The sequence below is a fragment of the Puma concolor genome, chromosome C1, assembly GCF_028749965.1.
Source record: "Puma concolor isolate L17-30 chromosome C1, mPumCon1.1.hap2, whole genome shotgun sequence".
Taxonomy (NCBI): domain Eukaryota; kingdom Metazoa; phylum Chordata; class Mammalia; order Carnivora; family Felidae; genus Puma; species Puma concolor.
This window is the reverse complement of record NC_141674.1, coordinates 37228143-37255893: the sequence shown is the minus strand read 5'-3', so window position 1 is coordinate 37255893 and position 27751 is coordinate 37228143. Positions and strand designations below refer to the sequence as shown.

Below are 27751 nucleotides of genomic sequence, written 5' to 3'. Positions count from 1 at the left end.
CAACAATGGAAACCTAAAGGCTGGAGAACACCATTCCCAGGTTTTTGGGCTGAACGAAGGGGAAGAAATAGCATACTGGAGCCTCATAGAGGCAGCTATTGAATGGGGCTGAAACAGGAAAATGTGTAGTCAAAGGTGTGTTCTAGGAAGATTTCTCCCTCTGTGTATGTGCAGTGGTTCTGAGCTGGACTGGGGTAGGAGGAGCCTGGAGTCCGGGTTCGCAATCAGGAAGAGGAAGTCAGAGAGAAGAGCAGCAGGATGGATGTTTCCTAGGCTTCAGAGGTCCTATATACCTTGTCCTGCCACAAACATGGGCCAATTTATCACTCTCTACTCCCTGGCTGAAATCTAGCCACCACTCACACTTCTAGAGCCAAAGACAAGCCATCATGTGGCCACCACATGGAGACTGGGCAGTAGTCAACTCCTGACCCTACCAGCTATGCTTCCAGATGCCTTGGCAGTGTGATTCTTGGAAGTCAAAATATGCCTCCCTGGAACTTCCACCCACTGGCCCTCAAGGGCCCAGTAGAAAACTTTAGCTGTAAGGAAAAATGTGGTGAGAACCCTCTATCCAAGCATGCACATGTTAAGGAGACGGAAACAATGAGACTCTGCCTTTATCCAAATGCTCCCCAATAGCCCTTCCTTCCATACCTGTCCTCTACCTCAGAAACACCAGTTAGAGCCAGTCTTCTAAATCTGCCAACTTAGCCTGCAGCTCTTCCCTGATTTCTTCACTTTCTCCTTTGCAGCAGCTGAGGGCTTGGCTTCTCCTGAAATCTTCCCATTCTGCTGCAAGCCTGAAGACCGAGCTTGTCTCTTCCCTCACTTTGCTTGGCTGAGCCGGGACAGACAAGCCATAAGCATTCAGTGAATGCATGATCAGGTGTATAAATGAAAGAATGGACTACCTTGAGGGTTCAGTAGGTGCTGAGTTTTGTGGAAGTTGAGAGAACACTGGCAATGTGCGCTCACTGCACCACCCTGCTACCAGCCACTCCATAAACCTTCAAGGGAGGCTCCTCTCTGCTTCCCCAGCACCAGCACAAAGTGGCACTTAATAAATACTTGTTTGTTGAATGGATGCTGCAAGGATTGGCTGCTATGGTAGGGGATGTGGGGAGGAGAAGGAGAGTAAGGGTTAACTGGCCAGTGCAAAACATATGGGAAATGCCCTACTGGCGCCCTTCTGGATGATGCTGTTGGCACCCCCTGTGGGCAGGTCCCAGCAGCTGCTGTTTGATAGGGGGACCAAAACTCACCACCAACCTCAACCTGACCTCTACCTCAATTTCCCAGGGATGTCAGGCCAACTGAGGGAGTGGCGAGTATAAAACTCCTTGACAGGGGAGAGGTGAGGTCAGATTACATTCAGGAAAAGAGTTGTGTCTAAAACACTCTTTCTCCATCTTGGCTGCACATCGGAATCACCTGGAGAGCTTTAAAAAAGCCCAATGCTCTCGACATATCCCCATCCTCTCTGCTTGCCCACATCTGTCTCTCCTGGTTACACAGCCTTCTACACAGAGTTGGGGTGAGGACGCTGAGAGCCTGGCAATGCTCTGGACCCACTGTGAGTTCAGTGAACAGGTTAGGATATTTTTCATTGCTACAGTCATTTCCCAAAGCGAGTCCAGAGTTGGGGAGGGGAAGCAAGGAAGATGGTTCCCTGTCCTGGCATCTGGGACTTCCTGATTTTTATGATCTGCCTGCCTCCTTCCACCTAGATTTGTATTTGCTCATGAGCAATCCTGACTTGCTTTGGCTGAGTACTGAGCTGAGAATTGGCTGAGTTAAAACGAAAACCACAGGATCATAATGGAGCCACTTAAGTTAGGGTCCCATTTCAGTAAACTAAGATTTAATACCTAACCTAACTGCAGTTTCCAACCCCCTCAGCTGCATTGGGATTTCCTAGAGGCAACCCTCTCAGGGACCCTTTCCCCCTTAGGAGGGCCACCTTGCCTAAACAATGCATTCCTTGCTAACCATTTTTTGTGTGTGTGCCTTCTCTCTGTCTTTAAAAACTTTTCCTTTCCTGCAGCTCATTGGAGTTACCCTCTGCTTGCTGGATGGGATGCTGCCTGATTCATGAATCATTTATCTTAATTTGTTTAAGTTTATTTATTTATTTTGAGAGAGCATGATCTCATGGGCAGGGAATGGGCAGGGAGAAAGGGAGAGAGAGAGAATCCCAACCAGGCTCCACACTGATAGTGTGGGGCCTGAACTCACAAATTGTGAGATCATTCATGGCCTGAGCAGAAATCAAGAGTCAGACACTTAACCAACCGAGCCACCCAGGCTCTCCACATAAATCATTTAATAAAGCAAATTACATCTTCAAATTGACTCAGCTGAATTTTGTTTATTAACAGGATGCTGGTCCTAAAAGCATGGGATGTAGGGGAGGGGAGCGTGGAGGGTATAGATGGAGCAGGGGGCAGGAGGGAAGTTGGTTTCTCTGCAGCCTCTGTCCTGAGCTGAGGCTCTAGAGAGTATAGGGGACTTCTTCCAATGTGCTTCTGATCACAAGAGGAGCTTTGCCATGAGGACTGCTAACTAAGGGCCTTTGTCTCAAAATCCCTGCCCTTTGGGGGACACCAGAGCCCAGCCCTTCCAGCTGGAATGGTGTAGTGCTTTAGGTTGCAGGTAACACTGTGAACTGTGTAACAATCTGATGGAAGTTACTGAGAGATATGTGCCTGGGAAGGACAGGTGCAGTCATGGCAAATGGGAGGAGAAAAGGAGGTGAGGGAACAGAATGTTCAAAACTCAGCAGACCTGAGTTACAGTAAGTGAACAAAGACATGTCAGTGCTCATGAAGATACACATCAAAGCGGAGACTGCTTCTACTTGCGTATAAGAGGGAAGGAGCGCAAGGTGGCACCATGTTTCTATCAGCCATCAAATCACTCATTCATTCATCAACACATATATATTGAGTGCCTACCATAAGCCAGATATTATCTTGGATACCTGAAATAAGGTGATAGACAAAACAGAGAGTTTACATTCTAACACCGTTCTGCCAAAAACAGATTTCTCCCTGTATTCCCAGGAGCTGAGGTCCAGAATTCAGGTGTTCCCCTGCCTGCCAGGTGACCGCCCCTTTCCCTGAGAAGATCACTTCTATATAAGCCCAGTAACATTAAGACATTTGGAGGAGTGAGGAGTCAGGAAATACAGGTTTTGGTTTCAAGTCTTGGGGCTCAGTGGGTGACCTCTGGTGAAACCCTGCTGCTCTCAGTGCCTCAATTTGTCCCATGTCAGTGGATCAGATGGTGTCTGGGGGGTATTGGGGCTGTGGTGAGGATCCTGAGAGCCCTGCAATGCTCTATGCTCTCCAGCATACAAACTATAGTACATTGGCCCTGGCAGAATTTTTGTCCCATTTTACATCCTCTGTTCCCACCTTTTGGCTCTGATCATTTCTGCAGCAGCCAGTTGGCATGCAGGTGTAACCTGTTGGCACCTTACCTCACTTCACGTCTCTTGTTTCTGCCCTAGGACTCCCCTGCTGCTAGTAGGGCCAGAGAACTACCACCTCTGAGGCAAGCTTTGACCAATGAAGTACGGGAGCTAGTGAGTAAATAGTCTCCTCTCCCATGCCCTGGACAATTTTGAGGTGCATTCTATACAGTTCCTCAGAGGCTCCCCTAGCAGGACTGAGCTGGTTACCTCCAGTGGCAACCAGTTCAATAACACAAGTTAGATCAGCTTTGTCTCCTCCCCTGTTTACTTGTCCCAGGCAGGCCCCTCCTATTTTCTGGGATCAGCTACCTGCAAATGAGCCTTTCCTGCAAGTCCTACACTTTGGGGAAACCCAAGCTAAGCCATATGGCTATATGACTCATGGTGATATGACTCTGTGTGGATGGAGGGTGCTGGAGTGACAGCGGTCAGAAGGCAGGGGGTGGGGTTTACATGTGGATGCTACATGTTGTGCTAATGCCATCTTTTTAAAAATTTTTTGTGTTTTATTTATTTTTGAGAGAGAGACAGAGCATGAATGGGGGAGGGTCAGAGAGAGGGGGAGACACAGAATCTGAAGCAAGCTCCAGGCTCTGAGCTGTCAACACAGAGCCCAACACAGGGCTCAAACCCATGGACCGTGAAATTATGACCTGAGTCAAAGTCGGATACTTAATCAACTGAGCCAGCCAGGCGCCCCTGTGCTAACATCAGCTTATTGCACAGATTAGTGCAGTAGACTCTGAGTCTGAAGAATCGTGAAGCTTAGCAACCCCCATGTGAATACCCTGTTTCCCAGGTACCAAGAAAAAATGATACAGGTATTTCTCAATCGCTGCAGAACCCACAGGGAGAAGACGTGTATTTGGCACATCAGGGGAAACTCTATCTGACATTCTTAAAGGACCTTTGTCCTTGCCTCTCTCCTTCCCTTTCTCTTCTTTCTTCTTCTTCCCCTCTCTCTTGCTAAAAGATAAACTGAGGCATATTAAAAATGTTAAAAGAGTTTATTTGAGCAAAAACTGATTTGAATGGGGCAGCAAACCATTTAGCAGATGGAAAGGAGCCCCAAGGAGCTGTACAAAATGGAAGACTTTTATAAGTAGAAGGGGGCAGGACAAGGAAGTTATGAGCAAAGAGCGGGCTGTTTCTGGCAAGGCCACTTTCCTTTAGGAGACAGCAGGGGTCTCTCTGGAAGATTACCTCATTAGTGCTGGCCAGGTGATTCCATAAGATTCCACTCCTGGGAGAGGTTGAAACTGAATTAAATCAGGCATTAAATCTCAGTTTGGTGATGTTGGCTCAGCACAAATGACTCCATTTTGGACCTGTTGTCCCTTTTTTAAAACTCTCTCACCAGAGATGATGACTCAGTACGTTCCCTGATTGGTCCCCCTGGGGGACAGATAGATGAGTTGGCAGTGTAAGCTCAGAGAAACAGGGCTTCTGTTCCCCACTGGAGGAACCCAGGTAAAAGGGTGTATTTCTGCATGGGTGTGGCCTCTGGTATATGGACCCTTACATCCCTCCCCTCATGCCCTGTTCAGCTCTACCCTACTTGGTATTTCCTAGATATAAACTTCCAATAGTTTCTGCCCTCAGGGGCCTGGCTGGGGGAGCCAGGAAAAAGCCAAACCCTTACCCTGGCATTCAGGCCACTCCCCATCTAAGCCTTGCCTGGCTTCCACCACCTCCTCCTCAGATAAACAAGCTGCCTGGGACAGCCAGGAACCTTCTCACCTAGGGTTTCTGAGTGGCCTGAGGCACACATCCAACCCTGAGTAAGTCTCTTAACCTCTTCAGCTCTCTGGTTGCTAATCCTGTAGAACAGAGGTTGTAACAGTATATACCTCATAAGATTGTTCAGAGGATTAAAGGAGATAAAGTGTATAAAACACACAATTCCCACACTGAGTGCTCAGTAAATTTAAGCTTAAAATTCTTCCAATTGTTTTTGGATGGGTATAATCAATGAAAGGAGACTGGGTGAGACAACCTCTAGCTTTGTCTTTGGAACTGCTTGTCCCACTGAGATAGACTTGCTTCAGAGCAATGCCAGCCACCCTGGCTGGTGTTTAGGCCCAAGCATGTACAAGTTGAGGGAGACAGCTCAAGCTATGGAATGTTGGCAGTGTAGGGTAGGATCAGGAGGCCTGGAAGCCGGCTATGTTCCATTCAGGCACTACGCAGCAAGACAAGCCAGGATTCTGCCTCTGGAGTGGCCTGAGGGCCTTTGACTGAGAGTGCAGGATCAGGTCCCTGGAATAATGGATTTGGGGTGTGTTGGACAGTCTACTGGGCTGGGAAGCTGAATTCCAGGTCAATCTCTGCCATGGACTTGCCGTATAATCCTGAGTAAGTATGTTCCTTCTCAAGTCTTCAATCTGCCCATGTGTTCAATGGGAGGGTTGGACAAGGTCCCATCTTGCTCTAAGACATTTTATCTGAAAGAGTCTGACACCCAAAAAAGAGAACATACCTAGTCCCAAATCACGGATGAGTCTGAACGCAGCTGGGAGAATTCTAGAATTAGAAGAAATGGCATGGAAGAGAGACCATTTGAGTAAATAACAAGGAGGAACTTTAAGAACTAATGAAAGACATAATCCTTAGAATCAAGAATTTTAATAAATTCTAAGTGGGATAGATGAAGAAAAAAACCCACATCTCAACACATCACAGTGAGTCTGAAGACGGTATTCTCCATCTTCTGTGCTTTATTGTTGCTATTGAAAAGAAAGTCATTAGTCTAATTTCCTTCCTTTATTGCTAATTACCTTCTGTCTTTGCAGTTCTGCAAAGTGTAAGGGAGAATAACCATCAACCTAGATGTGAATACCCAGAGAAACTATCTTTCAAAAATGAAGAGGAAATAAAGACATTTTCAGATAAAAAAGAGAATATACCTGAAAACTAAGGAAAGTAGATCCCAGATGGAAAGTCTGAGTTGCAGTAGAAAGTAGAGAAAGTGGCAAATCAATGGGTAAATATAAAAAGACACTGACTGTATAAAACAACAGCAATAGTGTCTCATGGAATGTTAAAAAGAGAGAGAGAGAGAGAGAGAGAGAGAGAGAGAGAGATTACCAAATAAACTGATAGTAATAATAAAAGATAGAGGAGGAAGGAGTAAAGTGTCCAAAGGTCCTTGGATTATTCAGAAGAAGATAAAGTATTAATTTTACTTTAACTTTAAACTTTGATATGTAAAGTTTGATATGCTAAAGTTTCTAGGTAGCCACAGATATATTTCAACAACTTTTATGGGGCACCTGGGTGGCTCAGTTGGTTGGGCATCCAACTTCGGTTCAGGTCATGGTCTTGGGGTTCCTGAGTTCGAGCCCCACATTGGGCTGTCTCTCTGCCCCACCCCCATTCTCCCTCCCTTTCTCTCCCTCTCTTTCTGCCCCTCTCCCACTCACACACACACACTCTCTCTCTCTCTCTCTCAAAAAGAAATAAACATTTTAAAAAAAAAGAATATATCTCAACAACTTTTAAACATGGTAGAAAATGGAGTGAGAGAAAATGTTTAGTCAATCCAAAAGAAAGCAAGAAATACAGAAAAAATGCGGAATGCCATCTTCAATAAGAAATAGAAAAAAGAAAGCACAAAACAAAATGGACAGAGGAAGGGGAAGTTTTGCACCCAGCTGAGGCAGGGAGGCTGGGGAAGTCTGCAAATGGTACTGAGGGCACTTTCCTGACTTTGACCCCCAATAACCTACAAGAGGCTCCCACCTAGTGTCCTTCAGAAATACCATTTAAGTAAAAACAAAGCACTTGTTATGTAAATGCAAAAAAGCAGTGCTCCAGATCTTCCCTACTCCTCCTCCAAAACATACCTCCCATTCCAGTTGAGGGTTCCTGTGCAGATTAGATGTTTAATTTGCACATGCAAAGATAGAAGGTGCTCCGGTCAATTTCATGGGCCTTTTATTGGGATTCTCCTGAGCACAGGAAGGACTGACCCAACCATTGGGGCGCATCAAAAATGTAAGAGGCTTAGGGGCACCTGTCTGGCTCAGTTGGTGGAGCATATGACTTCTGCTCTCAACGTTGTGAGTTGGATCCACGTTGGGGGTAGAGATTACTCAAAAATAAAATATTTAAAAAATACTTATAAGAGGCTTGGAATTAGACTCAAATGGGGGTGGGGTGGGATTCCTGGACATGCCTTGCAGCCTGGAGATAGGACAAGGACAGGAGAACAGGAGCTCACAGTTACAGAACACTTCCCATGCCAGGCCCATTATACAATCAGCCTGCCAGGCAGGCACACCTGAGCTTTGAGATGGTAAACTCCCCATCACTCTGAAGTAAGTGAGCAGGGCTAGGGTTACAGTCAGTGAGAGAGAGGAAGAGGGGCTGATTCAATGCCCACAGAAACTCCTTTCTCCCTAGCTCAGAGAACAGGGCTCCACTTGAGCAAAGCAGGCCTTTTGATGGCCCATTCTCTGGGGACAATCGATGGGCTGGGGCAGGTACAGGTCAGGGCAAGTGATCAAGTTACCTGGCTATCCTGTGGGTCCTGCACCTGCCCTGTGACAGCTCAAGCAATTAGGCAGAATTTAGGGTTAGGACAGTGTCCAAAATCTCTGAGAGCTGGCTAAGTACCTTCGTCTCTTTGTGCAGCCTACAGCCCTGCCCTGGGAATGGCTCCCTTTACTGTGATCAGGAAACATTTCCTGGTCCTCAGGCCTGCTGAGAGGGAGCTGAGCAGATTTAGAAAAAGGGCTGGGCTCAGAGAAAAGTCCTGCTGGTTTGAGCAGGAATGGGTAGGGGTGTACTCTGGTGACCTGGGCCAAAGCCATGGCAGAGGAACAACTCTGGGGCCAGAAACAGAACACAGTGGATGGAGGAGTGAGTGGGGAGTAAAGAATGTAGGCAGTGAGGGACACGGATCAACTGAGCAGGGCTCAAAAGAGGAGAGGAGCACCAAAGTGTGCTTTACTTTAAAGGTGGAGAGACTGGAGCATTTTTTTAATGTTGAAGGGAGGATTCTTTTAATGCTGAAGGGAGGATTTTTGTTAGTGCTGGGAGAGAACAAGGTTGAAAATGCAGGGCACGGGGATAAGAGATGGACCCAGGTCCCAAGCAGGCAGGAAGACACGACCACTCCAAATGGAGAAGGTGCAAGAGAGTGGGGTGGGCTGAAGGGATGAAGGTGAGGTTCTCAGGGGATCAAAAAGGATGCTGGATCCTTCTCAGGGCAGAAGCCAGGTTCAGGCAGAAGGGAGGTTACCCTGAGTAGAAGACATGAATAGGAAATGGTGGCCACCCAGAGAAGCTCAGGGACAGTGTCAGAGAAAGGACATAGAACAGAGCGTGAGCTGGGGCACACCATACTGAAGGCAGATAAAGGATGACAGAACCTGCCTGGAGCGGAGGTGCACAGAGTCTATGAGGGCTATGGCAGCCCTGGATAGAGAGCTTAGCCCAGTGTCAGTGATAATGGGCTCTGAGCACCTGCCCACAGTACCCCAACTGGTTCCTCCTCAGGGACTGTTCTTCATCCTTCAAGACCCGGCCCGGGGCCTTCCCCAGTCCCTGCCACCCAGCCAGAGTGAACACCTCCATCCTGAGAGCCCCCGCAGGCCTCTCTTGAGAATCGCAACCCCTGGGGCGCCTGGGTGGCGCAGTCGGTTAAGCGTCCGACTTCAGCCAGGTCACGATCTCGCGTCCGTGAGTTCGAGCCCCGCGTCGGGCTCTGGGCTGATGGCTCGGAGCCTGGAGCCTGTTTCCGATTCTGTGTCTCCCTCTCTCTCTGCCCCTCCCCCGTTCATGCTCTGTCTCTCTCTGTCCCAAAAATAAATAAACGTTGAAAAAAAAATTAAAAAAAAAAAAAAAAAGAGAATCGCAACCCCTGAAATAGTGCCAGGAGCACCCAGATCTTTAGGTATGTTGCTTTTATTTTCCCTTTAACCCTTATAACACACTGTCCATAAGCAGGAATTACCATCCCTATTTTACTGAAGGGAGGACTGAGGTTAAGAGAGAGCAAGACAGGGGCGCCTGGGTGGCGCAGTCGGTTAAGCGTCCGACTTCAGCCAGGTCACGATCTCGCGGTCCGTGAGTTCGAGCCCCGCGTCGGGCTCTGGGCTGATGGCTCAGAGCCTGGAGCCTGTTTCCGATTCTGTGTCTCCCTCTCTCTCTGCCCCTCGCCCGTTCATGCTCTGTCTCTCTCTGTCCCAAAAATAAATAAACGTTGAAAAAAAAAAATTTAAAAAAAAAAAAAAAAAAAAAAAGAGAGAGAGCAAGACAGTTGCCCAAGATGTCTCAGCCAGGACTTGGCCAGGTCAGTCTGACCACAAAGCCCAGCCTCTCCACTTTGCCATGATTTCCCTGCTCTGAACTGTGGGCTCCAGAGGGCAGGAATGGGGGCAGCAGACCCAGCACGGTACTTGGGAATATTTGTTAAGATGACACCAGAGACAGATCATCTAGTGTGACCTTTCAGATGGATAAGGAAATTGAGGCTCAGTAGAGGAAGAGGAACTCATCAGGGTTGCCTGGCAAATTGGTCCCAGTGCTGGCTTAGGGCACAGATCTTCTGACTCTGAAGCCAGAGGCAGGCCTAGAGAACCCAGAATAATGTTTGGCTCCTTTACCTGGCACCACACTCTCACTTGTAGCTAATTATTTGCCTGCTAATCCCATTGTAAACTAGGTCAGAAACAGAGTCTCCTCTGACTCTCTTCCAGAGTCTTCTGGAACTTTGGAAGGCTGCCCACCAATCTCCATGCTTCTTCTAACAGAGGAAGCCATTCCAAGAAACACTGCAGCCATCTTGCCCAAGAAATCTGGACTGGGAGCTGAGTCCACAGGCCAAGGGTTAGGCTGGGTCCTCCTTGGAAACACGAGAGAAGTCACAGATCAGAAACATCTGTGGGAAGGGGCCCAGATGTGATTTGGAGAAGTGGCTACAGAGCCGACGTCTGTGTGAGAGGTAGCCACCCAGAAAGGAGTGTGGGAAGGGCACTTCAGGTGGAGGGAACAGCAAGAACAAAGGTGGTAGAAAAGTGAAAGATGAAAAGGACATCACAAGTTCAGGATGGCTGTAATGAAGGTGCCATGAGACATAGGGTTCAGGAGTAATAGGGGAGGAGATAGTGTACAGGGCTGAGTGAAGCCAGAAATCCTCCCCATACAAGGAAGAGAATGGCACTGGGCACTTCAGGTGAGAACAGAATGAGCAAATACCACAAGAGGGAACAAAGAGAAAACTATTTGAATCATGGCACTACTCAGTCTAGAAGCTACCAATGGGATCACACCTCTCACCCTCAGGATGGAAGTCAAATCCTTTGCCACCCAGGCCCTGGTACAAGCAGATTCCTGCAGGTTACCCGATGTCCCCTCCTCACCTGCTGTTCCCTCCTCATCTCCTGCTCCTTATGCCCAGGACAAGCTGTGCAGTTCTGTTCATGGTGTTGCCTCTGCCTGGAATGCTCTCACAAGCTCAAATGTCACTTCCTCCATGAAGCCCTCCATGGCCTACACTTGCAACTGGATACTCTCTGCTCTCTGCCCCAACATACCCCAGTGCTGGCCTCCACCACAGCTCTGGTTACACACCACAGCTCAGTTTTATAATTATATAACAGGCGCCCAAAATTATATAACAGGGAAGAGAAAAGTGTTATTTTTAAAAGGCATCTGCAATCTGGGCCAATTGGCTTAGGAAGGAAGAAGGTAGATCTGTTCTTAGGGTAAAAAAATGTTCTTCTGGTTGGAGAATGGCCCTAAGAGGGCACTTTTGATGAAATGCCCTGCCCATAGGTTAGATGTGAGCTGAGTGGAGAGAGTTTAAGTTGTTCTGTGAGAAGTTTCCTACCCAGCGTTCTGCTATCTGTGTGCCTCTTTCCCTGCCCCTTCCGGTCCCCACCCAGGCAGCTAGGTAGGCCCAGGCTCTTTGCAATCAGAGTTAAGTTCTTGATTTGGGGATTCAAATGCTGAGACCTTGAATTCCAAAAACCTAGGCTTTGAACTTCAAAAGCCTAAGCCCTGAAGGATTTGGAGCATCAACTCTGTAACGTATAGTAGATCTGGAGAAGTACATGCTCAGTCAGGGCCACATTCCTGCAGGTGAGACCAGAACTGAATTCAAGTGGGGCAGCAGGGAGAGAGGAAAGGCTGGGATGAAGAAGAGATGAGACACTGACAAGTCCCTGAGAAAGGTCTTTGCATTGCATATGTGAGAACTCTGTGGAGATAAGAGACACGTGTAACACCTGGGGCAAGCCCAGGAACACAGCAAAGCTGAGTAGTGGCTTTGGAAAAGTGGCAAAGAAGGGGGTGGCATGGTGCCTCTGGGCTCACAGCTCTTAACCTCACTGCATGGGAGCAAATGAGGTTTCCGTGCACTCAGGTGGGGTGCAGGGGCGACTGGGAGGGAGGTGGACCTGGAGAGGCTGGTGGTTGAAAATGAGGGAAGACATGGCAGCCACCCTCATGAGTTGGCAATAAGGGTGAGACAGCAGCATGTACAGCTCAGGGTATGCCCTCAAGATCAGGCACCCCAAGCACCATACTCCCCACAATTGCAGTGACTACTAGAACTTGACATACACCTGGCAGAAGAAATTAGGAAACCCTGTAGTGACAGAAACATGTTTCTGGTGCCTGTAGGGAGGGTGTCGGAAGAAGAAAAGCTTAAATGTGGAGACAGAACATTTCATTTCTTGCAGCCTTACATTTATGGACTAAGAATCCAACTGTTGGATGGTTCCCCATATGAAAACCAGAATTACTGCAGCTGAAGAGGTACAGGAAGACTGAGGGCAGAAGAAGAAAGAAAGGCCAGAGATGACAGGAGAGAGCTTTGGCTGAAAGGTGGACAGGACCAGCAAGAATCCCCTGTGGTGTGGAGTGCCTGTGAACTTGCACTGAAGTAAGTGTAACACTCAAATTTATGTTCTCATCTGTCTTGGTCTTTCCTGCAGCTCCCCTCTGTGGCCCCAAATTGTCAGTCTCACCTACTACAGACGCTAGCCTTGCATTAGTGATGCTTTGTCAAGATGAAGAAGGAGAGGCAACGGTGTGTATGCAACCAAGCACCAAGAAAGAGCATGGTCTTGCCAGGACATATGGTGGATGTGGCCAGCTGGCGCTGAGGCTGGGGTCTTCTCAAAGTTTCCCTCACTCGCATGTCACCCACAGGTCACCTGGGATGTCAGCTGAGGCTGTTGGCCAGAAACATACACATGGCCTCTCCATGTGGCCTGGGCTCCCTCATGGAACGACAGCTGAGTTCCAAAAGCAAGTGGCCAGAGAGAGAGCTTGACAGAAGCTCTATCACCTTGTATGATTTTGACTCGGGAATCGGGTGGCATCACTTCTGCCTCATTCTGTTTATTAAAAGCAGATCACAGACGTTGGCCCACACTCAAGTGGAGGGGATTAGACTCAACTTCTTTTTTTTTTAAGTTTGTTTGTTTGTTGAGAAAGAGAGAGCGAGCAGAAGGGGCAGAGAGAGAAGGAGAGAGACAGAGTCCCAAGCAGGCTCCGCACTGTCAGTGCAGAGTCTGATGCACAGCTTGAACTCAAGAAACGTGAGATCATGACCTGAACAGAAATCAAGAGCTGGACACTTAATCAACTGAGCCACCAGGGTGCCCCTAGACTCAGCTTCTTGATAGGAAGAGTATTAGAGAATTGGCAGACATGCTTAAAACCACCACAAAGACCAAAAGGTGACCAAGAGAAACACAAGTCCCTGAGAATCTCTGAAAATACTGATTGTGAGGGTCACGCTAGTTTCCCCACCATGGTGGAAATGGGTCTCAGATGATTCTATTTGAGTAGCAAAGAGCAGGATGACCTGAGAGGCTAGAGGACTTTGGGCAACCAGTTTGCCTGACTGCCAGTGTGCCTCAGAAGCACACTCACTGCCCTCTGTCCCTGGGCATTGGACTATGCAGGTGAATGAGTAACCTACTATAATTGGAACCATTCAGGGTTTCAGTTTCCAGGGTGGGCACATGCTTGCTTACACTCTGAAAAGTTTGTAAAATGCATGATGCTCAAAGGAGCATTGCTACAAGAGAGGGTACAACACTTTTCATAAATGGAAATGAGCATCTGGAATGGACTTTGGGACTGACCAGGTCTCCTCTGGACACACCCAGAAGTGGGCAATGGTTCCTCCAGTGATCAAAACTCTCAAACTAAACCAGGCAGCTAAAATCAGTATAGATATATTGAAAAATTAATCCCTCTGCAGCAGTTAGTGTCTAATAATAAAACAATCAGACCTGTGTATTGCAAACATGTCTGTGAGTGGGAGGAGGACAAGACAAGGGCAGAAAATGTGAATCAGTTTCTGCCAAAAGGAAACAAAAAAAAGAAAAAATCCCAGGGCCCCCCAGCTCCCATTGCCTCTGAGGACCCTCCCTTGGGAGAGGCTCAGCTCCTGACAGTAAATCGTTCACCTTCTTCCCTGCAGCAAGTCCAGAAGAGGAGGAACTACTTCTGCTTAGTCATTGTTGCCACTTCCCTGAGAGAATGGAAGTCCCAGAACACACGCATATTACTCAACCTGTCCACTTTCACTCTCTCCCATCTCTAGCTTCACCTTCTCCTTTGCCCTCTCTCCTGATAAGCGACAACAGGGAATGGATAATGTGGAGGCCAGGAGCTACACAGAGACTTTGTAAAGACCATGGGCAGACTTCTGGAGAGGGAAGTGGCTGGGGAGAAGGGAGAAGGGAATGTTCCTCAAAGCACAACTCAAAGATAGGCTCTCCCTCTGGCCATGGTGGGGTGTGGTGGGGGATATGACCTACCTGTGGAAGGGTACCTGGAGGAAGGGGCAACCTGACTAGCAAGGACAATGAAGCCATCTCTTTCTTCATGCCACTTGGTACAGTTTTCCCAAAACCTCAGAGGAGATTGGAGCCGCAGGAACTAAAAGCCACGGACCTGAGCAGTGAAGCCATCTGAGATCATGTTCATACATTCAACAGACACCCATTAAGGTACTACTATGTGCTGGACCCAGTGCTGAGGGCTGGGGACACAGCTATCTCAGACATGGTGCTTGGGGTCAATGGGAGAGACACAGAATTAGGGCAGTCACGTGTTTTTGGTGCTGGAACACGAGGAGGAGAGGAGGAATTTGTTTTAGCTGGGGTGGAAAGAGAGGTCATGGAAGCCTTCCCAGGGAAGGGTCACTAGACCTGAGTCTGGAAAGATAAACAAGCATTCCCTAGCAGAGGAAGTAATGTGGGTAGCCAAGACCACAGAGGTGGGGGATAGCTGGGGCACTAGGTGTGAGGATGGGGTAGACTGAAGGAAGACCCTAGAGAAGCAGGCCAGGCCTAGACCATGCCCAGCATTGCAGAATTTGGAGGAATTGGAGCTTTACCCTATAGAGGCCATGGGAGTGCTGGAAGGCTTGAAGGGAAGCGAGGCATTGGCAGTGAGGCCCACTGTGGCTATGATGTGGGGATCAGTGTGAAGAGGTGGAAAGGTGTGGAGGGTGGGAGATCAGTGGGGAGGGCTGACAAGAGATGGTGGAGGCTTATACTAGGGCAGGAGCTATTCAGGAACACCTGGATGCAGGACTAGCAGCAGCAAGACCAGGATAATTGACAAGGCCAGAGGCCAGTGGTCAGGATCCAGCTGTCCAGTGTCCCAGATACTAACCCCAAGCATCTGGTTCCAATCCCAATCCCAGATTTGAATGGAAAGAAGATGTGGTATTGTAATATATAATAACATATATATATGTTAGAAATATATATGTTATATATAGAAATGTATATATAAATTTATATATAAATATATAAATATATAAAATATATATAAATGTATTTTAGAAATATATGTTATATACAGACATATAAATACGTAAACATACACACACACACACACACACACACGCACATATAAAGATATATATATATATATCTTCCCTTGGTTCCTGGCACAGAGCTCCTAAAACTTTTGTAAAACCTAATAACACTAAGAGCATCTTTTGTTCTAATATTTGTCTTTGACCCTGGTTTTGAACACAGGGCTCCTGAAATCCTTATAATTTCCTGGGCGATGGAAGTGTCTTTCATTCCAACAAGGCAACTCTGGGTGTATCCTGGATAGCTCCTAGATGAGGGCTAATCACCAGAAAAACAAAGCCATAATTAGAAGCTTGGAATTTTCAACCATACTTCCCATTCTCTTAAGAAGGGCAAAGGGCTACAAATGGACTTAATGATTTATCATTAAGATGCCTCACTAAAGATAAACCCTCATTAAAATCCCAAAAGTACAGGGGCGCCTGGGTGGCGCAGTCGGTTAAGCGTCCGACTTCAGCCAGGTCACGATCTCGCGGTCCGTGAGTTCGAGCCCCGCGTCGGGCTCTGGGCTGATGGCTCAGAGCCTGGAGCCTGTTTCCGATTCTGTGTCTCCCTCTCTCTCTGCCCCTCCCCCGTTCATGCTCTGTCTCTCTCTGTCCCAAAAATAAATAAAACGTTGAAAAAAAAAATTTTTTTTTAAAAAAAATCCCAAAAGTACAGAGTTCAGAGAGCTTTCAGGTGGGCAAACACATCCACACCAGGAAAACAAAAACTCCTGTGCTCAGGACCCTATGTATCTTTTCATCTGGATGTTTGTCTGCATCCTTCATCATATCCTTTTATAATGTACCAATAAACCTAATTAAACTGTTTTCCTGAGTCTGTGAGCCACTCTAGCAAACTAATCGAATGCAAGGAGGATTTCACTGGAATTTTTGATCCATATATAGCCAACTGGTCAGAAGCACAGGTGACAAACTGAACTTGTGACCAGTGTCAGGGGAGGTGGGGGCACTTGTAAGACGGAGCCCTTAACCTGTGGGATCAAACACTATATCCAGGAAGATAGTGTTAGAATTGACTACAATTGTAGGGCACCCCACTGGTGTCCAGATGATTGCTTGGTGTGGAGAAAAACCTCCCCACATTTGGTGACTGGAAGTGAAGTGTTCTGTGTGGATAGCAAAGAAGAGTCACTGGCAGGAAACATCCAGTAGGAAAGAACCCAGCTTTTCCTGAAAAGATAAAAAGTTGAAGCTTTCTCCTTTTTAGAAATATTGGGGCCAGCTTCAGAAAGAAAAGAGAGATAGAGAGAGGAAAGCATCATGGGAGACACTGGGCAGTGACAGAATCCAGTGGGGGAGGCAGGGAGCAGGGTGACTTCCTCCTTGAGCTGGGGATCTGCACTCAACCCTGTGTGGTGTTGACTTGGAGCAGTAGGATGGCTGGGAGGGAGGAGGACCCCACCTTGACTTCATTCAACAAGTTCATTCAACAGACATTTGTCCTGGGCCTGCTGAGGGAGAGGCACCAATCTTTTGGAAACAGCAGACCTGGCATGCCATTTACTAACTCCATGGCCTCAGGCAAGTAACTTAATCTCTGGGCCAGTTTTCCCATCTGGAAAATGGAAATGATCATCCCTTCCATATATAGTTGTTTTAGGGATTAGAAACAATAATAGCAGGAGGAGCCAAGATGGAGGAACAGCATGGAAGTTTTTGTTGTGTCTAGCATCCATGAAATACAGCCAGATCAACACTAAACCACACTGCACACCTAGAAAACTGATTTGAGGATTAACACAACAATCTGCACAACCTGAACCACAGAACTCAGCAGGTACATGGTGCGGAGAGATGAACTAGGGGAGAAAGAAGCCGCGGATGGCAGGGAGCTGTTTGCATGTATGGAGAGAGGATGGAGACGGGGGTAGGGAAAATATGGGAAAAGTACACCCCCCAAAAGCAGCTGAAGAGAAAGTGGAAAAGTGGAAACATCCACAGGGACTGAACTAAAAAGGGAGAAAAGGAGAAAGGAGAGGGTTTAAATTCCATTAAGACTCTATAAACAGGGGGAGTGCAGAGTCTGAGGCTCCACAGCTCAATACCTGGTGGTGCTCTGGTGGGAAGGGCAAATCCCCTGAAGTCCGGGGGTCTTCAGGCCACACAGAGAGAGGCAGTTCCCCTGCTGGAAGGACATCTGGTAGAGGCTGTGTGGCCCCCCACAGGCAAAGGTTCCAGTGGACCTGGGAGAACAACCACATTCGCTGGTGCTGGAACAAGGTGGTTGGGGGTGAAGCCTGGTACCAGACACATGTTGTCATTTGCCATAATCTCTGAAACGCTGCTGTGACACAATCGCATGAACTTTTTCTGGGGTGGGCTGGCACCCAGCTGCAGTCTCTGGGCATCAACAGCAGCACTGTCCTGCAAATGTTCCTGGGTGCGGCCGGCACCCAGCCATTACTCAGTGAAACCGTCCCAAAGAGGGGCAGAACAGGTCACAGCCACAGTCCCTCAGAAATAAGGGGTCGGGAAAAACAGCCACATCTGAGATAAAACTCAGGAGGGAGGTGCTGCCTAGGGCTTGGTCACGAACAGTGTAAAAGCAGGGAGTGGACGGAAGCCAAAGACAAAGGATGGGTGCACTATTGCTGATCAGGGAGAACAGAGTTCTGATAATAGAGACTGAGTAGCTAGATGATGCCATTTTCACTGCTCCTGTACATGCACGTGCACACACACACCTACAAGCACTGCAACAATCTACCACAGTAAGCTAAGCAACGCCATCTAGTGGAGAATGGAGCCATTACAGTAAGCCCCACCCAACTGGGTCAACCTGTCTTCAGGAACACAAGTCTCTCTGCCTGCTTAGTTTATGGACTATAAAGTGCTTCATAGTTTAACTTCTAGGGGAAAACGAAGTAATTTCAATCATATTTCAGTCTGTTCACTGGTCCATTTACTCAATTTTATTTTTTTCTCTTTTTCATTTCTTTCTTTTTCTTGAATACAGAAAGAGAAAAAATTATTTTTATTTTCAATTTTTTTAAATAATATTTTTCTTTAATTTTTTTCTACTATATTTTTACTTTTGTGTAAATTTTTTCAAATTCTATTTTACTTCCATCATTTCACTTTATTCTATTTCAGTGTATTCATTTTTTCAAATTTTCAAACAATTTCCTTTTTCTCTCCCCTTTTTTCTCTAATATGTCAAGCCCCTTTCAAGACCCAGACCAAAACACACCTAGGATCTACCTTCATTTATTTGATTACGTGTGTGTGTGTGTGTGTGTGTGTGTGTGTGTGTGTGTGTGTTGTTTGAAATCTTTTAATTTTAATTTTTTATTTTAATTTAATTTATTTTATTTTATTTCACTCATTAATTCCTTTTCTCATTTCAAAATGATGAAATGAAGGAATTCACCCCCAAAAAAAGAGCACAAAGAAATTATGGCCAGGACTTAACCAACACAGACACAAGCAAGATGTCTGAACCAGAATTTAGAATCACAATAACAAGAACTAGCTGGAGTCAAAAATAGATTAGAATCCCTTTCTGCGGAGCTAAGAGAAGTAAAAGCTAGTCAGGATGAAATTAAAAGAATGCTATAACTGAGCTGCAATCTTGAATGGATGCCACGGCAGCAAGGATAGATGAGGCAGAACAGAGAATCAGCAATATAGAGGACACATTTATGGAGAATAATGAAGCAGAAAAAAAGAAGGAGACTAAGGCAAAAGAGCATGATTTAAGAATTAAAGAAATCAGTGACTTATTTAAAAGGAACAACATCAGAATCATAGGGGTCCCAGAAGATGAAGTGAGAAAAAAAGGGGTAGAAGGGTTATGTGAGCAAATCATAGCGGAAAACTTTCCTAACCTGAGGAAAGACACAGACATCAAAATCCAGGAAGCACAGAGGACCCCCATTAGATTCAACAAAAACCGACCATCAACGAGGCATATCATAGTCAAATTCACAAAATACTCAGGCAAGGAGAGAATCATGAAAGCAGCAAGGGAAAAAAAGTCCTTAACCTACAAGGGAAGACAGATCAGGTTTGCAGCAGACCTATCCACAAAAACTTGGCAGGCCAGAAAGGAGTGGCAGGATATATTCAATGTGCTGAATCAGAAAAATATGCAGCCAAGAATTCTTTACCCAGCATAGCTGTCATTCAAAAAAATAGAAGGAGAGATCAAAAGTTTCCCAGACAAACAAAAATTAGAGTTCATGACCACTAAACCAGTCTTCCAAGACATTTTAAGGGGGACTCTCTGACAAGAGAAAAGATGAAAAATACATACATACATACATACATACATACATACATACATACATACATAAATACCAAAAGCAACAAAGACTAGAAAGGACCAGAGAACACCACCAGAAACCCCCTACACCACAAGCAACATAATGGCAATAAATTCATGTCTTTCAGTACTCACTCTAAAAGTCAATGGACTAAATGCTCCAATCAAAAGACACAGGGTAACAGAATGGATAAGAAAACAAGTTCCATCTATATGCTGTTTACAGGAGACCCACTTTAGACCTAAAGACACCTTCAGATTGAAAGTAAGGGGAAGGAAAACCATCTATCATGCTAATGGTCAACAAAAGAAAGCCAGAGTAGCCATACTTATATCAGACTATCTAGAGTTTAAAATAAAGACTGTAACAAGAGATGAAGAAGGACATTATATCATAATCAAGGGGTCTATCCACCAAGAAGACCTAACAATTGTAAACATTTATGCTCCAAATGTGCAAGCACCCAAATATATAAATCACTTTATCACAAAAATAAAGAAACTCATTGATAATAATACCATAATAGTAGGGGGCTTCATCACCCCACTTACAACAATGGACAGATAATTTAATCAGAAAATCAACAAGGAAACAACGGCTTTGAATGACACACTGGACCAGATGGACTTACCAGATATATTTACAACATTTAATCCTAAAGCAGCAGAATATACATTCTCCTCCAGCGCACATGGAATATTCTCCAGAATAGACCACATACTGGGACACAAATCAGCCCTCAACAAGTACAAAAATATCTAGATCATACCGTGCATATTTTCAGACCACAACGCTATGAAACTCGAAATCAACCATAAGAAAAAATTTGGAAAGGTAACAAATACTTGGGAGACTGAAGAACATCCTACTAAAGAATGAATGGGCTAACCAAGAAGTTAGGAGGAAATTAAAAACTATATGGAAGCCAATGAAAATGATAACACCACAACTCCAAACCTCTGGGATGCAGCAAAGACAGTCATTAAGAGGAAAGTATATAGCAATCCAGGCCTTCCTAAAGAAGGAAGAAAGGTCTCAGATACACAACCTAATCCTACACCTTAAAGAGCTGGACAAAGAACAGCAAATAAAACTGAAACCCAGCAGAAGTCAGGAAATAATAAAGATTAGAGCAGAAGTTAATGCTATCGAAACAAACAACAACAACAAAAAACCAGTAGAACAGATCAATGAAACAGAAGCTGGTTCTTTGAAAGAATTAACAAAATTGATAAACCACTAGCCAGTTTAATCAAGAAGAAAAAGGAAAGGACCCACATAAATGAAATCAAGAATGAAAGAGGAGAGATCACAGCCAACACAGCAGAAATAAAAACAATAATAAGAGAATATTATGAGCAATTATACACCAATAAAATGGGCAAGCTTGAAGAAATGGACAAATTCCTAGAAATATATACACTACCAAAACTGAAACAGGAAGAAATAGAAAATTTGAACAGACCCATAACCAGTAAGGAAATCGAATTAGTAATCAAAAATCTGCCAAAAAACAAGAGTCCAGAGCCAGATGGCTTTCCAGGGGAATTCTACCAAACATTTAAGGAAGAGCTAACATCTATTCTCTTAAAGCTGTTCCAAAAAATAGAAATGGAAGGAAAACTTCCAAACTCTTTCCATGAAGCCAGCATTACCTTGATTCCAAAACCAGACAGAGACCCCACTAAAAAAGAGAACTATAGACCAATTTCTCTGATGAACATGGATGCAAAAATCCTCAACAAGATATTAGCCAACCGGATCCAACAATACATTAAAATAATTATTGGGGTGCCTGGGTGGCTTAGTCGGTTAAGCGTCTGAGTTCAGCTCAGGTCATGATCTCTTGGTTTGTGAGTTCAAGCCCCACGTCGGGCTCTGTGCTGACAGCTCAGAGCCTGGAGCCTGCTTCGGATTCTGTGTCTCCCTCTCTCTTTTCTCCTCCCCTGCTCATGCTCTGTCTCTCTGTCTCAAAAATAAATAAAAAACATTTAAAATTTTTTAAAAAAAATTATTCACCACGACCAAGTGGGATTTATACCTGGGATGCAGGGTTGGTTCAATATCCACAAAACAATCAATGTGATTCATCACATCAATAAAAGAAAGGACAAGAACCATATGATCTTCTTGGTAGATGCAAAGGAAACATTTGACAAAATACAGCATCGTTTCTTGATAAAAACCAACAAGAAAGTGGGGATAGAAGGATCATAACTCAGGATCACAAGAGCCATATATGAAAGACCCAATGTTAATATCATCTTCAATGGGAAAAAACTGAGAGGTTTCCCCCTAAGGTCAGGAACAAGACAGGGATGTCCACTCTCACCACTGTTACTCAACATAGTATTGGAAGTCTTAGCCTCTGCAATCAGACAACACAAAGAAATAAACAGCATCCAAATCAGCCAGGAGGAGGTCAAATTTTCACTCTTCGCAGATGACATGATACTCTATATGGAAAACCCTAAAGATTCCACCAAAAAACTTCTAGAACTGATTCATGAATTCAGCAAAGTTGAAGGATATAAAATCAACGCACAGAAATCGGTTGCATTCCTATACACCAACAATGAAGCAACAGAAAGAGAAATCAAGGAATCGATCCCATTTACAGTTGCACAAGAAAAACATAAAATACCTAGGAATACATCTACCCAAAGAGGTGAAAAAATCTATACACTGAAAACTAGAGAAAGCTTATGAAATAAGTTGAAGAAGACACAAAGAAATGGAAAAAGATTCCATGCTCCCGGATAGGAAGAACAAGTACTGTTAAAATGTCAATACTACCCAAAGAAATCTACATATTCAATGCAATCCCTATCAAAGTAACACTAGCATTCTTCACAGAGCTAGAACAAATAATCCTAAAATTTGTATGGAAGCAGAAAAGACCCTGAATACCAAAGCAATCTTGAAAAAGAAAACCAAAGCAGGAGGCATCAGAATCCCGGACTTCAAGGTGTATTACAAAGCTGTAATCATCAAGACAGTATGGTACTGGCACAAGAACAGACACTCAGATCAATGGAGCAGAATAGAGAACCCAGAAATGGACCCACAAACGTATGGCCAACTAATCTTTGATAAAGCAGGAAAGAATATCCAGTGGAATAAAGACAGTCTCTTCAGCAAGTGGTGCTGGGAAAACTGGACAGCGACATGCAGAAGAATGGACCTGGACCGCTTTCTTATACCATACACAAAAATAAACTCAAAATGGATGAAAGACCTAAATGTAAGACAGGAAGCCATCAAAATCCTTGAGGAGAAAGCAGGCAAAAACTTCTTGGATCTTGGCTGCAGCAACTTCTTACTCAACACATCTCCGGAGGCAAGGACAACAAAAGCAAAAATGAACTACTGGGACCTCAACAAAATAAAAAGCTTCTGCACAGCGAAGGAAACAATCAGCAAAACTAAAAGGCAACCGACAGATTGGGAGAAGATATTTGCAAATGACATATCATATAAAGGGTTAGCATCCAAAATCTATAAAGAACTTATCAAACTCAACACCCAAAAAAACAAATGGGCAAAAGACATAAATAGACCATTCTCCAAGGAAGACATCCAGATGGCCATTGAAGAAATGGGCAAAAGACATAAATAGACCATTCTCCAAGGAAGACATCCAGATGGCCAAACGACACATGAAAAAATGCTCAACATCACTCATCATCAGGGAAATACAAATCAAAACCACCATGAGATACCACCTTACACCTGTCAGAATGGCTAACATTAACAACTCAGGCAACAACAGATGTTGGCGAGGATGCGGAGAAAGACGATCTCTTTTGCATTGTTGGTGGCAATGCAAGCTGGTGCAGCCACTCTGGAAAACAGCATGGAGGTTCCTCAAAAAACTCAAAATAGAACTACCCTATGACCCAGCAATTGCACTACTAGGCATTTATCCAAGGGATACAGGTGTGCTGTTTGGAAGGGACACATGCACCCCCATGTTTATAGCAGCACTATCAATAATAGCCAAAGTATGGAAAGAACCCAAATGTCCATCGATGGATGAATGGACAAAGAAAATGTGGCATGTATATATATATATATATATATATATATATATATATATATATATATATATACACAATGGAGTATGACTCGGCAATCAAAAAGAATGAAATCTTGCCATTTGCAACAATGTGGATGGAACTAGAGCATATTATGCTAAGTGAAATAAGTCAGAGAAGGACAAATATCATATGATTTCACTCATATGTGTAATTTAAGGAACAAAACAGATGAATGTAGAGGAAGGGATGCAAAATACGATAAAAACAGAGAGGGAGGAAAACCATAAGAGACTCTTAAATACAGAGAACAAACTGAGAGTTGCTGGAGGGGAGGTGGGTCAGGGGATGGGCTAAGTGGGTCATGGGCATTAAGGAGGGCACTCGTTGGGATGAGCACTGGGTGTTATATGTAGTGATGAATCGCTGGGTTCTACTCCTGCAACCAATACTATACTGTAGGTTAATCACCTTGAATTTAAATAAATAATTTTTTTTGAAGATGGTGGATGTTATCAATGCTTTTATGCAGACATTGTGATAATAATATTGTTTTTCTCCCCTTATTCTATAATAGAGTGAATTGCACTAATTTTCAAATGCTAAATCAACTTTAATTACCAATTTTTTTAATGTTTATTTATTTTTGAGAGAGACAGAGACAGCGCATGAGCGGGGGAGGGGCAGAGGAAAAGGGAGACAGAATCTGGAGCAGGCACCAGGCTCTGAGCAAGCTGTCAGCACAGAGCCTGACATGGGGCCTGAACCCACAAACTGCGAGATAATGACCTGAGCCAAAGTCGGACACTTAACCAACTGAGCCACCCAGGTGCCCCTAAACCAACTTCAATTTCTAAGATGAACTCCTAGTTGTTCATAATATATCCTTTCATGTGTAGCTGGTTATAATTTGCTAGTATTTGTTAGAGATTTTTGCATCTATTTTCATAAAAAAAGTGAGTAATTTTCTTTCTTTGCAACGTCTTTCTCTTTTTTTAAATATCAGGAGAGTTGGGGCGCCTGGGTGGCGCAGTCGGTTAAGCGTCCGACTTCAGCCAGGTCACGATCTCGCGGTCCCTGAGTTCGAGCCCCGCGTCGGGCTCTGGGCTGATGGCTCGGAGCCTGGAGCCTGTTTCCGATTCTGTGTCTCCCTCTCTCTCTGCCCCTCCCCCGTTCATGCTCTGTCTCTCTCTGTCCCAAAAATAAATAAACGTTGAAAAAAAAAAAATTTAAATATCAGGAGAGTATTGATCTCCAAAGGTAAGTTGGAGAAAGCTCCCTTCCTCTGTTGTATTTGGAATGAGTTTGTGTTGGATTAGTATTATTTCTTCCTTTAATGTTTAATAAAATTCACCAGTGAAGAAATTTAGGCCTGGATTTTCTTCTCCTTTATTATTTTTTGGGAAGAGAAGGAAGAGATTTTAATTACAAATTTAATTTCTTTATGATATAGGGCTCTTCAGGACATCCCTCTTTTTCTTGAGTAATCTTTGCAGTTTGTACTTTTCAAGAAATTTGTCCATTTCTTCTAAATTGTCAAATTTACTGGCATGTTTTTCAAAATATTACTTTATTATCCTTTTCACATCCAAAGGACATGTAGTGATGTTTTTTCTTTCATTACTGATCTTGATAGTTTGTGTCTTCTCTCTTTTCTCTTGATCAGTCTAAGTACAGATATATCTCATTTTATTGATATTTTCAAGGAACCAGACTTTAGTTTAACTTTTTCTATTGTTTGTTTTCTATTAAATGATTTCCACTCCTATCTTTCTTATTTCTTTCCTTGTATTTATTTTAAATTTAATTTGCTCTTTTTTCCTGGTATGTTAAGGTATATATTTATATAATTAATTTTCAACTTTTCTTCTTTTTTCTTTTTTTTTTAATTTTTAAACATTTATCTATTTTTTGAGAGACAGAGCATAAGCAAGGGAGGGGCAGAGAGAGAGAGAGAGAGAGAGAGAGAGTCACAGATTCTGAAGGAGGCTCCAGGCTCTGAGCTGTCAGCACAAAGCTTGATACAGAGCTCGAACCCATGAACCATGAGATCACTACCTGAGCTGAAGTCAGATGCTTAACCAACTGAGCCACCCAGGTGCCCCAACTTTTTTTTTTTTCTAACATAAGAATCTGAATTGTAAATTTTCTTCTATGTTATATTAACCACAACCCTCAAATTTTGATATCCTTTGTTCTCTTTTCCTGCCTTTCTTTAGGTAGAGTTTTTGCTTGTTTTTACTATTTCATTATATTTCCACCAGTAGCCTATCAGTGATGCATCTTTTCCCTATGCTTTACAATATTTATCTGTAACTTACCACAATCTACCTTCAGACAATATTATATCAATTAATACATATTGAAAGAGACATAATAATATGCTTCTGTCTCCCTCCTATCCTTTGTTGTCATACATTTTACTTCTATATATGTCATAAACACCACAATACAATGTTGTTGGTTTTTTTTTTCATTAAACAGTTAATTTCAAATTTTTTAACTAAGAAAAAAATTCTGTATTTAACTTTCTTGGTGCTCTTCATTCCTTTGTATAGGTCCAAATTTTCAGCTGGTATTATTTTATTTGAACTTAAAGAATTTCCTTTAGCCTTTTTAAAAGTGAAAACTTGTATAAATTCTCTCAGCTTTTGTTTGTCTGAAAATGTCTTTACTTTCCTTCATTTTTGAAGAGTATTTTCACTGATGTATAATTCTAGATTAACATCTTTTTTTCTCATTCTGTTATTTTTTTATGTTTATTTATTTTTAAGAGAGAGAGAGAGAGAGAGAGAGAGGGCAAGCGGGGGGAGAGGCAGACAGAGGGAGACACAGAATCTGAAGCAGTCTCCAGGCTTCGAACTGTCAGCACAGAGCTGACACGGGGCTCAAACTCACAAACCACGAGATCATGACCTGAGCCAGAGGCTTAAGTGACTGAGCCACCCAGGAGCCCCATCTCGTTCTGCTTTTTAAAGAAATTATTCCTTTGTCTTTTGGCTTCCATTGTTCCTAATGAGAAATCTATGATATTTCTTATCTTTATTCCCCTGTATATAATACATATCTTCTTTTATGTCTGCCTCAAATATTTTCTCTTTATCACTAGGTTTTTAGTAAATTTGTTATGATGCGCTTTGGTATGGTTTTCTATGTGTTTATTCTAGAGTTTGTTGAGTTTCTTGGGTCTGTTGTTTATAGCCTTCTTGTTTCAAAAACATTTTGGCTACTATTTCTTCAAACATTTTTCTGCCTCTACGCTTTCTGGGATCCTGGTTATCCACATGTTATATCACTGCAGTGTTCCATAGGTAATGAAGCTCTATTCACTTTTTTTCAAGTCTTGTTTTTTTCTTTTTCTGCTACAGGTTGGATATTTTTAATTACTATGTCTTCAAGGTAACTGATGTTTTCTTCTTCATTATCTAATCTGGTTTTTAAGTTACACAATGTCATCTTTAGTTCAGATATTGTACTTGTAAACTCTTAAAGTTCCATTTGGTAACTTCCACTTCTTTCCTCATATGTTCATATTTTCATTTAAATCTCAAATCTCTCTCCCTCTCTCTCTCTCTCTCTCTCTCTCTCTCTGTATATACATATATATATAATATACATATATATTAGCTACTTCAAAGTCTATGTCTGCTAACTCCATCATCTGTTTTATTTCTGGGTCTATTTCTATAGATTAATTTTCTCCTGGTTATAGGTCATATTTTCCTGCTTCCTTCCATGTCTAATCATTTTATTGAATGTCAGACATTGTGAATGTTCCATTGTTGAGGGTCTGAATTTTGTTTCCTTCCTTTAAAGAATGTTGAAGTTTGTTTTGTTTGGGCAGGAATTTAGGTTACTTGAGGGTCAGTTTTGTTCTTTTTAACTTTTATTAAGGTAGCTCTAGAGTACCTTAACTCTGAGACTATGTTAGCTATACTACTATGACCCTTTTGAGGTCTCCACTGAATGCCCAGGTGTTCAACAAATTCTCTCCCCAGTAGCCAGCTGGAATTTTAATGTCTCCCAACCTGGTTCAGCTTATACCTACCCAGTAGTTATTATTTCCCCACACTCATTAAGTTTCACCCTGTGCATGCACAACTTAGGA

The 27751-nt window shown here is 43.8% G+C and overlaps 1 protein-coding gene across 1 annotated transcript in view; it reads right to left on the bottom strand.

The window, feature by feature from the left end:
• Positions 1-27751, bottom strand: part of CYP4B1 (cytochrome P450 family 4 subfamily B member 1) — a 63193-nt gene that overhangs the window by 20829 nt on the left and 14613 nt on the right. The window lies entirely within an intron of this gene.